Raw genomic sequence first — 15,933 nt, forward strand, 5'->3', positions numbered from 1 at the left:
GGAAACATTTATTAAGTGCTAACTATGTGCCAGGCACTCTGCTAAGTGCTGAAAGTAGAATTAACAATACTTGGCAACTTATTGAATATGGGAGATGGGAGAGAAGGAAGAGTCAAGGAAGGTTCCAAGGTTATAAACTTGGGTTGCTGGGAGGATAGCAATGCTCTCCATAAAAAACAGGGAAGTTTGGAGGATGGACTAGATGACCTAGAATCACGGAATTTGAGTTAGAAGGGGCTTCAATCAATCAACAAACATTGATTAATTACCTACTATGTGCCAGATGTTATGCTAAGCACTAGGCCTATCGAAAGGACAGTTCCTACCTACAGGGAACTTATTATGTTCTTACTCAAAGGATAAATCCTATTTCCAAGAAGTGGTTGTTTGGCCTCTACTTGGACACTTCTAGTCAAGGGAAACCCACTGCCTATTCCAATTCAGATAGCTTTCAAGAACTCTTTCAAGTCAGCAATTCTATGACTCCTATGAAAAAATCCCTCAGATCACAAAAATTAATCCATACAGAAGGCAAATACGGTTTCCATTGGGCCGATATGGTCCTTATTTCTTGTTGCCTAACTGGTACAATACTTAGGAATTTAATCATACCTTCCAAAAACTGAATATCCTGCAAGATCACATCAGTCCCCAAACTTCATACCTCTTCAGTAGTCCTTACCCCTGGGGCCCCTCCCTCTCTCTGTTTGGAGAGGGTGGAGAACTCCTTCTAGATCTTTCATATAAGGAAGGTGTCCGGGCCAGCTATCACTTCATTTTACACTCCATTGAACTCTGAAGTTCATTGTACCCTCTGTGACTGGCCCCCAACCCTCCCCCACAACCTCTACTTTTCAGTTTACTTTTATATGTTGACTTCCCCCATTAGACTGTGATCTCCCTGAGATCAGGAATTGTCTTTGGCCTTATTTTGTATCCCTGGTGATTAGGATGGAACCTGGAATGTAGTAGGCATTTAATTAATGTTTATTAATTAACAATACAGCATCTATATAGGTCAGTTCAGTCCTATCCCATAAACTGGATTAAGCATGAACAGTCTAAATCCTTATAAACAGAAACTAGCCTAGAACAGACTGTACCACATGAATACAGTATTGCAGGGATATTTCTGTTTGTATTGTAGCTTCCTTCTCTCTCTCTCTCTCTCTCTCTCTCTCTCTCTCTCTCTCTCTTTCTCTCTTTTCCTTTCTCTGTCCCCCTCCTCTGTCCCCTTTCCCGCCTCCTTCCATTACCACTCAGGTAAAACAGGGATGGGGGGATGGATAACCTGCATAAGGACTGTTGGAAAGGGAAAGGTCTGGTGAATCATGTTGGGTTTACCCACTCCTTTTTTTTTCATTCTTCCAAATTTGAGCCGTTTGTAATTTTAGGAAGTGCTTTTCTAGGCTAGAGTAAACCTTTCCACCCATTAGTATTAAAAGCCATCAAGGACACTGTGCATAAGCAATCAATGAAGAGCATTTGGCAAGAGGAGACTCTTTGCGATCCTGCTTGGCCCCGTGACTCCCATGGGAGAGCTTCTTTCCTGTAGCTCTGCCAAGTTCTGCCAGATACTTCTTCCCCACCACCCATGGGCTGCTGCTACATCCCCATGAAGCCCTGTCCCCACCTCCCACCCCCGTTACTCTATTTCCTACTGTTTAGAAAGACGACTTGTTGCCAAGGTGCCCCCCTCCTCTTTTTATTTGCCAGCCCCAGCCCCACTGATGCAAACAAAGGAGATTTGCAGATTTAAAAGGCCTCGGCTAGGAGGGTTCCCATGGCAACAGCCTCCTCAGAGGTCTTTGTTGCCTGCTCAAACTTTGATCTTGGAGAGTGGCTGATGCTGGTTCTCTCTCGGATTGACAAACCAAGAGGAGGAGGGGGGAGAGGCTGGGGGAGAAGAAAGCGAAAATTTACTGCTGGCAGAGGAGAGAGAAGGAATTAATTATAGGGCCACACTCTCCAAATAAGTCTCACTACTCTTTTTGAACATCAGATTGGGGATTTGGAGTCCTGAGCTCCAGAAGGGCCTTGTCTCTCTGACTCCAATACAGACATATTGATTAGATCAAAGTAGATGGAAACAAGGAAATAAATGCTCTTCCTTCCACCTTCCAGCTTCACTTGTGTGTCTGAAATGGTCACTTCTTCTCTCAGATAATCCCATGGACCCCTCAAGAGAAAGACAGAAGGCAGTAAGGAGTGACCTGTGCCCTCTTAGCCCTGGCCTACACTCCTCTATCTTTCTCAAGCCACCATGCTTTGTTATACTAAAGCAGAGAGCTGGAAGTTGAGGGCATTTAGAACTTATAACCAGGCCTCAGTCGAGTCAGAACATGCTCATCAATGGTGGACCTTATACTGTCATGGGTGCCCCATGTGGTTCTCCCATCTCTCCCCTTCCTTCCAACCTCCAGGTCCAGGGACCACTGACAGCAAAACACCTGTTTTATCTTTTGTAAGAGCCCATGGTTCCAGGTTTTCTTAAGGCAATAACTTGGTATCATGAAAAAAAAGTGTCTTCATCTTGACTTCATGTATGGCATAGTATGCTTGAAACATTAATAATCAAACTGTATTTAGTGAACTCTGATCTATCCATATGACTAGGGGAATTCATGAGGAATGTTTGATGCTGACAAAGACTAGTAGAGAGTAGTCACCTGGGAACCAAAACAAATCTGCCTTGGCTAACTTCATGGCCCTGAGTTTTCCTCATCTGGCCTATGGAGACAAGAGTATGCTCCCTTTGCACACCAATGTTTGGTCTCCATCTATTTCAGATTGCTACTCCATCCTTTGTACTTGCCTCCTGTCCCCTCATACTCCCATAATCCCATCATTATCCTCTATTATACCATCATCCCATATCTCTCTGTCTCTTTCTCTCTCTCTTGTCCCTCTCCCCTCCCCCCTTCCCTTGCCACTTCTTCTTGTTCATATCTTGGTCACATTCATACAAACACCCATACACAGCATGGATTCCCCTCAGATTCTGTGTTTAGTACCTACCCAGAGTCTTTCCATTCATACCCTGGCTCTGACAGTTCCCATTCCCACACCTTTAAGCCCTTTGACTGATACACACCATCAACTCCCCTCATACCCAGTGTCTGACCTGTACACTACCATCCCCATGCCCTCAAATGCCCAATATTTGGCATGAGTATCTTTTGTCATTTTTATTTAGTGCCTGGTACTAACGTGCACCACCCTCTTTCATCACAACAATCTTTCGTATCATCTGTTTTGGTTCAACATTTCCCCAACTCAGCTTTATCCTTAGATGAACATTGATGGTTTGATCAAACCATTTTACATCTAAAAACTATCCTTTTAGCAAATTAATATGAGAAATTTTGTCTTAAGATACAATCAAATTAAAATCAATAAGTACATATTGAGTGCCGACTTCTGAGCATGATGATGATGCGAAATAAGACTATGACATGGTCTGTCACTTGATGTTGTGAGAAACAAAACCGTATTTTGCTGGATCCATGGTCTCATTAAAGTCTTTCCAAATGTGCAGATTGCAGCCCCTCTATACCTTCCCATCTTGTGGTGACTTTTGTTCTTGTCTTTCCATAAATGAAACCATTAGAGAATAAAACAAGTTAGAATTCATGCTCTTCCTGGATGAAAGACACAACTCAGTTGAACAAATGATGATTAAGTAAATAACCACTGTGGGCAAAGCACTGGATTTGGTTCTGGAGGAGATACATTTAGGTCAGACCCTGTCTTTGCCCTCGTGGAAGCAACCATCTAGTAGGGGGTTGTAACATATATAAATATAATATATGAACAATATGTAAAACAAAATAGCTGCTGATAGCTACTTAAGAGATGTGCCATGAGAGAGCCAAGGCTAAGGACTCCAGATGAAAAATAGTAACTCCAAGTTATTGCTGATAAAATAATATGTGATGGAATTCATCAAAAAAGTCTTTCAGTATGCTTTGGGAACGTTACTATTTCAGCCTGATACAAAGAAGTCTTTATAGATGCTAGGCAAATAAATTCACTGATGGCAGATGAACCCACAGTCAATATGTAGGCTCTTAAACTTGTCCATGGTCTGATTTTTATCCTTTATGTCCTTCACTTTTAAAAAATTCTGTATTTCCCTATATATGTGTATGTATATAATTAATTATCTCTGTGTGTATTGTGCATATATATAGGTATATGTATATGTGTGTAGGTGTATGTATGTATGTATACACACACATATACATGCACGCACACACATACCCTCCACTGAATTTCCACTCTAATATCTCATCCTGTTTTGGAGGTAACCATGGGGTCTTTAAAAACTATGCCAAACCAAAAAAAAAAAAGTTTTGTAATGGATGATATGCCTTTCTTGTCTGAAGACTAATCTCATGTGATACATGGGGCTTACCATGTGGACAGGCTTATCACCACAGGGCTGGCCACCAGCTAACGATTGATTTTGGCTCTGATAGTTCATGATACCATCTGCTAAGGTATAGAAAGGTTATGATCTGACTTTATGAGAGGGTGGAAGGGATTCACCACTGAATCTCTGGAAGCTAAAAAGTGCATCAGTATGTGTGTATATATGTGTGTATGCACATGTGTATGTACATATATATAATATGATGATGTGTATCTTTGCCACTCATAAAGTATGTCAGTAAATATGTATGTAGATACACATATGTATACATAAATACATACATAATATAATGTATATCATGTCATTCATTTATAAAGCATGCTGGTATATATGTGTATATGTATACACATAAATACATATTTAATGTATATCATGCCACTTATTTATAAAACATGTCAATATATGTATGTGTATTTGTATACACACATATACACACATAATGCATATCTATGCCATTCATTTATAAGGCATGTCAACATATATGTACTTGTACACACACATATACATATATAATATAATATATATCTATGCCATTTAGTTATAAAACACCTTAAGATTTACAAAGTAATTTTTATAAGGCTTGAGACATTGACACGTATGTGGTGCAAGCATTATCCAAGTTTTATCTGGAAAACCAGGCTGATCACAGAGGTGTAGAAACTTATCCTTGATCAGAGTCAGTCCGTGCCAATTAGTTCATCAGAATAAAAGATCCCCATCAATGACAAAGTGATCCTATTGTGCATCTCTGTACTTAAGACCTGTCCAGCGAGAAGGGACTTTAGAGCATGTCTAAGCCAACCCACCTTATTAGGCAAATGAATAAATTGCAAACGACTTGCCCCAGGTCGTAATGGTAGCTAATGACAGAGGCAGAATTTGAGCCCAGGGCTCTGTTCCTTATACTGTATGGCCTGAGCTTTTCTTTCTGCCTGTGAATTTAGAGCAGGTAAAGGACTGGCTGTAACAGTAAACACTGAAGCCCTTTGTTAATGCTCACATTTCCATCTCTCATTGTTAACTTTACCAAAATCTCTTGTTTCTTATTATAGCCTAAGGGAGAATCACCCTGAAGGAAACCAAGTGCCTAGGACTCACCCTATAGAATTCTAGGGGGTGGATTTTTTTTTTAAATCCGTAACCAGAAGTTTTCTTTGCCCCAATCCCGACAACAGCAGTGACAAGAGCAGCAACAACTCACATTTAAATAATATTTCAAGGTTTTCAAAGCACTTTCCTTACAAGAAGACCATCATCATCATCATCATTATTGGCAGCTAGGTGGTGCAGGGGATAGACTACTGGGCTGAGTTAGCCCCTCAGTTCAAATCTGGCTTTAGACACTTACTAGCTATATGACCCTGGACAAGTCACTTAAACTTGATTTGCCTCAGTTTCCTCATCTGTAAAAGAGGATCCTAACACACCTACCTCACAGGGCTATTGTGAATATTTGATGAATTAACATATGACAGCTTGTAGTATGAATGTTAACCGTTATTAGCTATGTAGGTTCCTTTAACAGAGGCTGCCCTTTAAAGTGATCTTGGAGTCACTGAGGACTGAGTTCATATGCAACCTCCAGTACCTGGTAACAGTGTGACCCTGGGCAAGTCCCTTCATCCCTGTGTGCTTGTGGATATATCTGATAACCTGCTGGGGAGAGAAAATCACAGAGCGTTCATATATTGTGGCTTCTAGATCAGACCTCTTCTTCAGGTGAAAATGTCCACTGTATAGATGGGCAGTGGGAACGGCCAGTGTGGGGGCCCTCTTTCCCAGGGGCCTCCCAGAAAGCACAAAGCCTTGCGATGAGAGGGGTCACCTCAGAGCTCTCCTCCCTGACCAAACCTCCCTTTCTCCCTCTCCTCAGCCCCCTCCCCCCTTCCCCACTCTCCCTATTTTTTGCTGCACTTGTAGATCAGCTCCGTGGGAGGAAGCTTGGCCTTCAATTAGTGAGCATTCATGACAGGCCTGCGCAGCCTCCCCCTTCCCACCGTTGCCGTGGTTACCACTGGTATGAACAAGAGCGGCTGGGTCAGCCCCAGCATTTCATTGTAGCAGACTTTCACGGGGTATTAGGAATGAGGAGGGCTGGGGGTTGGGGGTGGACACTGGGTCTGCAAAGGAGAGGCAGAGTGGGGGACTGGGGCAGGGCTGGGGGCTAAGCGTAAATCGGCTCAGTCCCTGAAGAAAAGAATGGAAATTCTTGAGAGTCTCCTCCCTCACCCCCCAAAGCCAGCTGCTGCTATTCAAGTGAGCAGGTTTGGGTTCCGACGTGACCTGTGCCCTGGATTTGGCTGAACTGACTTCTCATGAAAGGGAGGGCTCTGGGAAGGTCTCTGTGAAATGAGCCCTTTGCTTCATTTGGGGGTTGGGAAAGAAGAATGAGGCAAGGACCCTTTGACAAAATCATATTCTCCCATGATCGTGGGATTCCTCCAAGAACTGCCTTCCCCAGTTCTTCTGGTTATGGGAAGAAGCCAGTCTAAAGACCAGGTTCCCATCCAGCCAAGCAGATCTAGCTCAGGAAATCACCCTAACAGACACCAGAAACTCAGTTTCCTCCTTGCAGGGAACCCCACCCTTCTCCACATCATTTTAGAACTAAACCTCCCACTTCTGTTACCTCCAGAAGCACAGACTGAGCCAAATTGTCTGTCCTGTTAATAATGTTTGCACATATTCGTGTCTTGAGGGGGGAATTTCTCTTAATCCTTTGCAACTGAAGTGCTTTGCAATCATTTTTATTGTTTATTAACTTATAGAGATACATTGAATGCCTTTTAATGAGATCATGCTGGGCTATGACAGATTGGATAATCTTTATCAGGTTAGAACATTACAAGATGCTGGGTTTTTAAAAGGTTTCAATGATCTGAATGTTTCCCACATCCAGAAATCATACTTTAATGACACCACGTGCCGTAATGACACTGCAAACACACATGAGTTCAGAAAGAGCTTTCATGGCACATACTCAGAGAATAGAATTCAGAAGGCCGGGGACAATAGCATAAGAATGAAAGGTGCTTAAACAAGGGCATAGAACTGTGTGCATGTGTGTGTGTGTATATGTGCGTGTGTGTGCACGTGTATGTGTGTATGTGTATGTGTGTGCATGTGTGTGCATGTGTGTATGTGTGAGTGTGTGTGTGTGTGTGTGTGTGTGTATGAGAGAGAGAGAGAGAGAGACAGGGACCCCTTTGGAATAGATTAAGCCTGTGGATCCCTTCTTAGAATGTTTTTTAATATATAAAATAAAATATACAGGATTACAAAGGAAGTCTATTGTTATATTGAAATACAGCCACATACACACACATATATAAAAATATATTATATATTGTTATGTAAATATATATATGTATTTTTTTAAGTTCAGAGACCCCTAGGTTAAGAACCCCTATTCCAAGACGGTATAAAGAACCCTAGATTGGTTAGGAGTTAGGAGAACTGGGTTCATATTTTAGCTGTGGGTTCTTGGGCCTGGGTCTTAGTGTTCTTACCTGTAAAATGGGGAGGGGAGTAGAGGGGCAGTATAGCAGTGAAGACTGTCCCCCATATAGAATCAGAGAGCCTGGGCTCCAATTGAGACTTTCAATATTCTGCCTCTGTGACCACAGGCAGATCACCTAAACTCTCTGAAACAACATTTCCCCCTCTGGAATATGAAGGGTTTGGACAAGAGGATTCCTGAGGTACCTTTCAGCTTTAAATCCATGATTCTGTGGTTTGGGTTAAATGATCCTTTCCAGCTACAATGCTGTATGATTCTATGTGAGTTTTATTATTATACAAATTTTATTATTAAATGCAATTAACTAAGCGAGCTAGGCAGCATTTCAAAAGCACCTGTTATGTGTCTATTATGTGTCAGGCTTGAATACAGAGATAACAGTAAAGCAGCCCCCACCCTCTAAATGCTTACATTTTAACTAGGAAAAATAACATGTACATGTATAGACATATGTAAAACCTGTATGAAGCCACACACTAGGTTATTCTTGAAAAGGAAGACACTAGCAGCTGGAGGGACCAGGAAACTCTTCATGTAGAAGGGGTGGTGAAACTGAATCTTGAGGAAACCCAGGAATTCCAAAAAGTGGAAGTGACAAGGGAGGGATACCATTCCAGGAATGGGGAAGAGCTAATCCCAAGAATGGAGCCAGGAGATGGAATGTCACATGTGAAGCATAGCAAAGAGGCCAGCATGGTGAAACCATAGTGTATGTGGAAGGGAGTAGTGTGTAAGAAGGCTAGAAAAGTCTGATAGGGCCAGACTGTAGAGAATTTTGTGTGACAAAAAAAAGTGGTTTATACAGAATGTCCCAAAAGTCTTAGTGTCACTATGGGCTACTGAAGCTTAAAATTGTGCTCAGACTTTTGGGACACCCAGGGTCCTAGAGAAAATAAGGAGCCACTGGAGTTTATCAAGGAGTGACAGGGTTAGACCCACGCTTTAAGAAAAGTGCTTTGTGGACTATATGGAAAATGGATAGGAAAGGGGAGAGGATTGAAACAAAATTAGGAGACTATTACAATAGTCCAGGAAAAAGATGGTGAGAGCCTGAACTAGGGTAGAGGCAATATGAGAAGACAGAAGAGGTTGTAGGAAGAAGATGTTGTGATGTTAAACTCAACCAGAGAGCTGAAAACCAATTGGTATGTGGGGTGAGTGAAAATAAAGAATAAAAGATGATACCCAGGTTATGAACCTGGATGACTGGAAAAATAGCAGCATCCTTTCCACAAAGAGAAAACTGAGGAGGGAGGTGGGTCTGGAGGGAAAGATAAAGAGCTCTATTATGTTCATACTGAGCTTGAGGTGCAGCTAGGACATCCGGTATGAAATATCTAAGAGCCTGTTGGTGATGCAAGACTGGAGCTTGAATTGGATGTATAGATCTAGGAGTTATCTATATAGAGATAATACCTGAACCCATGGGAGCTGATGAGTTACCTCCTGAGAGGTTGCTAGGAGAGGAAGCCTGTATACAGAGCCTTGGGAGACTCCTGTGTTGAATAGGCATGCTGTGGATGCAGCAAAAGAAAGTGGAAAAGAGTAGTTAGAACTAAGAGAGAGTAGAGCCTTTTGATTTCCAGGACTTGGCCCAGCACCTGGAACATCATAGGTGCTTGAGGATTACTTGTTGATTGATTGAAAACCCAGTGAGGAAGGTGTATCAAAGGGAAGGTGTGATGAATAATGTCAGATACTACCTCAGGAAGAGTGAGGCTTTAGAAGTTTGATAAATAGGCAATCATTGATAACTTTGGAGAGAGCAGTTATAGTTAAGTATAAAAAAAAACTTGGTACAGTGCATAGAGAATCAGGCCGGCAGTCAGGAAGATCTGAATTAAAATCCAGCCTCAGACACTTACTAGCTGTGTGACCCTGAGCAAGTCATTAATTCTGTTTGTCTCAGTTTCCTCATCTGTAAAATGAGCTGGAGAAAGAAATGACAAATTATTTTGTTATCTTTGCCAAGAAAACCTCAGATGGGCTTATGAAGAGTTGAACGTGACTGAAACAACTGAACAACCACATGAAAAACATTTAGGTCTGGCCATTCCTCTGCAAGACCTCACAATCTAAAGCAACACAAATATAGAGGGTAATTTGCTTATGCAGACAACTCAGTAAAAATATGGCATATGTAAATAGATTCTAAATGTCGCATATTATATGCAAGAAAGGGAAAGAGGTCATTATATATTTGGGGTACAAGTCATTGTAAATTATCAATAGGAAGGATTTTTCCTTGAGTGTGAATAACTTATGCTTTTGTTGGCTTCTATTATGTAGAGAAATGAGGAGCATCCTGTTTGGGCCTGGTACCGTAAACCTGTTAATATCACAGTGACCATTTGCACATCTGTTGGAAAGTAGAACTCAGTTGGCTGCGCCAGTGGAATATCAAGTTCTTTGAAGGCAGATGCTGTTTCATGGCTTTCCTTTACGTCCCATAGCCTAGCATGGTTCCTGACAAACAGGAGCTAAGTAAATGCTTGTTGGGTGATCAGTTGATTTGCTAATAAGAACTCAGTGTTAGTGACACCTGGGATAGATTTAGAAGATAACCATCATGGTACCCATCTCCTAAGATGTGCGTGGTACTCCATGGTAAAAAGTAATTAGTGGTATACACATTACAGCCAATGCATATGCATTGTTTTGGTTATACGTTGCTATTACTCTATCATATTTGGCAGCTAGGTGGGACACTGCATAGAATCCCAGGACTGGAATCAGGAGCACTTGAGTTCAAATGAGGTCTCAGAGACTTCCTAGCTATGTAACTCCGGGCAAATCACTTAACCCCATTTGCCTCAGTTTCCTCATCTGTAAAATGAGCTGGAGAAGGACATGTCAAACCACTCCAGTGTCTCTGCCAAGAAAACCCCAAATGGGGTCATGGAGAGTTGAACACAATTGGAACAACTAAACAACAAAATATATTTTTTGCTTTGCAAATCCATGGTACTTATATGTAGGCAATCAGGTTGGGTATAGATTGCAAATAATGTGTGTCTTCCTCTGTATGTCAATATGTATGAAATATAGTGGTACATAGTGTCAAAAATGGGAATGAGAAAGATAAGAATGGGAAAGGAGATTTGAGATTTGCAAAGTCTTTGCTGACGTTAGTGAGTGTAATCTTGTAGACAAGTAGAGTAGAGAAGTAGATGATGAATTAGAGAAAGTTCCTGAATATTCTGATCCTCATGTATGTGTAAAAGCAGTCAGATTTGGGGAAACTTTGGAAAACTCCAAGCCGGCATGTAAATTAGCAGGAAGAAACTAAGATAGAAAGCTAAACATGGAATTGTAGAGAATATATAAATTTGTGCTTGTTCTATATGCAAAATATGTTTCTATAGTGACTGTGCAACTAAGAATGTACGAACATGTGTGCTTCCGGTACGAGAGAAGAGAACCGGGTGTTGTAGGAAGAGAACTGGGTTTAGTGTCAAAAGACTTGGATTCCAGTCTAATAATAATTCTGCCCCTTAATACTTGCATGACCTTGGGCAAATCACTTAACTTCCCTGGGTTTCCATTACCCCTTTTATAAAGCGGGAGAGTTGGTCTTAATGACCTTTAAGGAGCACATGAGCTCTAAGGCTGTGAACCCTTTGTAGGTGTACATGCGTATGATGGTGGCATTTTTTGTCATGAATTATTTTATATAATAATTTCTTAGAAGAATGAATAAAATATTAGATATTCAGTATTATACTACACTACATTATATAATGTTATAGTATGTTATAAAATAGGGCATATACTAGAATATTATATAATGTTATAATTACATAATAGAGTATATGGCAACGTGCCATATTCTATAATGTTACAATGTTACAATTATAGTATCTTATATGCTGTATGTAATATACTGTATTGTAAAATGTTACAATTACATAATATAATATATTTTAATATGCTATATATAAAACATGTATAGCATATTACTCATTTTAAAAGGAATTATATGGGCAACATGTAATAAATAATTAATAAAATATATGTAATACATATTACTCATTCTTTTCAGGAATGACATGTATATGACATATTCTCCATGCTTGTTATACATACAATGTATGTTTCTACTGTGACTATGTAACTAATAATGTGTGTGTGTATATATATATGTGTATATATAGTGTACTTCTGGTGAGAGAGAGCAGTATTAAAAGCACTGTATTTAGAGTCAAGATCTCTCTACTGACCCACCTAGATACATATATGTCTATATGTGACATATATAACATAAACTTATTAATGATATAATCATACAGCAACGTTAATTGTGCCTCTGTATAACAAATCGATATATGCAGCTATACTATGTACTGCTATATATGGTATGTGCATACGCACATATATACATTTATGCATGTTTACTGCACATATACATATATGCTTAGGTATGTGTACACACAGCGTAGCTGGGTGGCCCCGTGGGTAGAGCTCTGCACCTGGACTCAGGATAACTTATCAAGTCTAGTCTCAGATTCATATTATTATTATTACACAATTATAGTACAACATAATTTGCTGCATATAATATACTATACTGTTATGTGACCCTTGGCAAGTCACTTAATGACTACCTCAGTTTTCTCATCTATAAAATGGGGATGACAATAATAACGCCTACCTCCCAGTGTTGTTATGAGGATAAAATGAGATAATATTTGTAAAGTGATTTACAGATCTTGAAATGTTAAGTTAATACTAGGGGATTATTATCATGTACTAGGCAGGTAGGTGGTGCAGTGGATAGATAGCCAGGCCTGCAGTCAGGAAGACCTGAGTTAAAATTCAGCCTCACACTTAACCTCTGTTTGCTTCTGCTTCCTCATCTGTAAAATGGGGATAATCGTAGCACTTACTTCCCAGGATGGTTGTGAGGATCACATGAAGGAATATTTGTAACGTGCTTAGCACAGTCTAAGCCAGGCACACAGTAGGTGCTATGTAAATATTAGCTATGAGTACTCCATCAGTGATATACATTATATATATACATATATATATATATAAAGGATATATATGCATTGCATATTATGTATATGCATGCAGTATAGAGCATACATGTTGTATTTATATTTTTTCCTCATTCTTTCAAGAAATTATGATGTAAGACCGCATGATACAAATATGCTGCTAATGTACACGCGCACACACATACCCGGGATCCTGGTATACATTTGTATCTGTATCTCTGTCTAGATACAGAGATAAAAGAGCAAGACAGAGACAGAGACCCCTACAGACATTTCATCTTTCTATGTCTACCTCTCTATTCTATCTCTAGTCAGTCCCTGCTGTAGATGGGTGGGGTGGGATCAGGGCAGTGATTACCTGCCTGCCCTCCCCACAGTTCTGTGCAGTTCAGGATTCTGAAGCCACCCAGTCCCCGCTTCTCCTTCCTGCAGAGCCTGATGGCACTAAACTGCCTTGGGGCGTGATGGGAGAGTCCTTCTGAAGCATCTTTGATAGGCTGTGGCCCGGAGGAGGGATGAAGGCTCCCTATCCCCATCACTTACCTGGCCTAACAAACCCCAGGCTAGCTTCTTCCTGCCCCCATCTTCCTCCACTGCCCCACTAGGGATAGCTAGCTAGCTACAGAGTGGGGAGTATTTGACAATTGTCTGTATATGTGTGTGCATATACACACATACACGTACAATATATACCCATATTATACATATATAGGAGTTGTATATGTAGATATACATATGCCATTACTACATGCATAGTACATACACATATTTAGGTGTTGCACTGTGTGTATATATATACATACAATATGTACATGTATAATATGTATACATGTATAGGAGTTGCATGTGTATATGTCTATATTTAGACACATACAATTAATACATATGTAATACACATACATATATAGGTGTTGCATGTGTGTATATGTATAATTATGTATATATATATATAAATGTTTTTATAAATCTGCTATATTATTTACCTGATGTTTTAGCTTTCAGATTTTAACTTGAACACAGGTGCCTACAGCATCTGTCTGGCATTATTCTGTGTTTAGCAGCAAAAGTCATTGCATCACCAATGAACATGGTTCATTCTGTAGGAAAATATTTATGTCCTGAGCTGTCCTATGTACATGAGATAAGTCTATACCCATGTACATACATAGAATTGAAAAACTCACTGTTTTGTTTGACTCCTCCCCCACCTTCCTTTTACAGATGAGGACAAACTTAGAAAAGTTCATTGATTTGTTTGATTTGTACTCCTTGTTGATGTCAGAGCTTGGACTAGATAAAAGTCAGGATTCTTGAATCTCCCTCTAGAGTTATTTCCATGTGGAGAGCAGCAAGGTGGTATAGCAGATAGAACACTAGGCTTTCTGGAGTCAGGAAGAGCTGAGTTCAAATCTAGCCCCAGACGCTCATTTAACCTCCATTTTTCTTAGTCTCCTCAACTATAAAATGGGGACCATAATAGCATCTACCTCCCAGGATTGTTGTGAGTATCAAATGAAGTTATGTTTGCTTAGTACAGTGCCTGACACATAGTAGGTGATATAGAAATGTTTGTTTCCTTCCTTTCCTTACCATGATGCTTCCAGTATGCATCTTATCCATTATATATACGCACGTGCACACAAACATGCAACATATATATAAAAGGAACCCACATGTATTCCCACATCAGAAGAAAGAAAGAAGGAAACAAGTATTTATTAAGTGCCTACTATGTGCCAGGTTCTGTACACTAAGCGCTGGGTATACAGTATAAGTAAAAAGAGAGACCCTGTCCCAAAGGATTCTACATTTTATATTCTAGAGCTAATGTTAATTAACTGGGCAATCTAACAAACCAGCTGATACTTATCAAGTTAACAAAATTAGCAGATTACGTTTAGTGTTCTCTTTTCTAAACATACTGACTTATTTATATGACCCTTCTCCTTGGAGTGTCAATGCATCAAAGAGGGCATTAATGTGAACTATGATAATTAATAATAATACTTTGTCTTGATCACTTGATCACGAAAAAGTAAACACAAGCACAACTTATTTCTTTCACACGAACAGTAAACATCTACGCTGACGTACTAAGATCCTTTAATGATGACAGGAGATACCTTTAGGTTGCTTGTAGACAGGGGTGATATAGTGAAAAGATTACTGGATGTGGCCCAACTCTGGCAACTTAATAGCTGGATGAATATGGGTAAGTCACTGAATTTTTATGAGGCTTTGTTCTCTGATCTGTAAAACAGCGATAAATATTTGCATTACCAGCTTCGTGGAGTTGTTGTGAAGAAAATGTTTTGTAAACCTTAAAGCCCTTTACAAGTGTGTATTACTATTATTATAATTAAGTGATTCCCTAGTTGCTGACTAATCATCAACTAGTGATATCCATTCATCCCAAAATGTATACTCATACATAAAGTCACGACTATGGTAACTTTTATAAAAAAAGACATTTATGTCTGAACATTCTGTTGCTACTTGCTTTCTGAATGAGTGGAGCACATTAGCAACATTCCACAGCCTATGTACAAAAATGTGGGGACACTTTAAGTACAGAGATGAACCTTTTTGGGTCTGGGGTAGGATTTTTGTGTAATAGTGATCTTTGACCTATGTATGACAGGATAGTATAGTTAATAAATTATGACCTCATGCTTGACATACCTAGTAAAGATTCCTAAGGCAGCTTCTGGTTTTCATGACCAGATATGAAATGACAAAATCTTTTTGCCATGGTATTTGCTTTGCTTATCTATAAGTGTATCACAAAAGACCTGGGGAGGGGGGGTGGTTAAGGATGCCATAGCATACTGTATTTTTTCATCCATCATGCCATACTGTACCAAAAGCTCTTGTGTTCATAGAGTTTCACTTGGGCGTGCCATATGGAAAAGTGGTCTCCTATACATGTGTGTAGCAGATATTTCTGAAGGCAGAGGGAGGGTGGAAAAGTCTACAAC

General features: G+C 39.9%; 1 protein-coding gene across 6 annotated transcripts in view; it reads left to right on the forward strand.

Annotated features, from left to right (window-relative positions):
- The window catches only part of ILDR2 (immunoglobulin like domain containing receptor 2), an 89,188-nt gene that overhangs the window by 41,337 nt on the left and 31,918 nt on the right, over window positions 1–15,933 (forward strand). The gene's annotated exons all lie outside the window — the stretch shown is intronic.

The sequence above is a fragment of the Notamacropus eugenii genome, chromosome 2, assembly GCF_028372415.1.
Source record: "Notamacropus eugenii isolate mMacEug1 chromosome 2, mMacEug1.pri_v2, whole genome shotgun sequence".
Lineage (NCBI taxonomy): Eukaryota > Metazoa > Chordata > Mammalia > Diprotodontia > Macropodidae > Notamacropus > Notamacropus eugenii.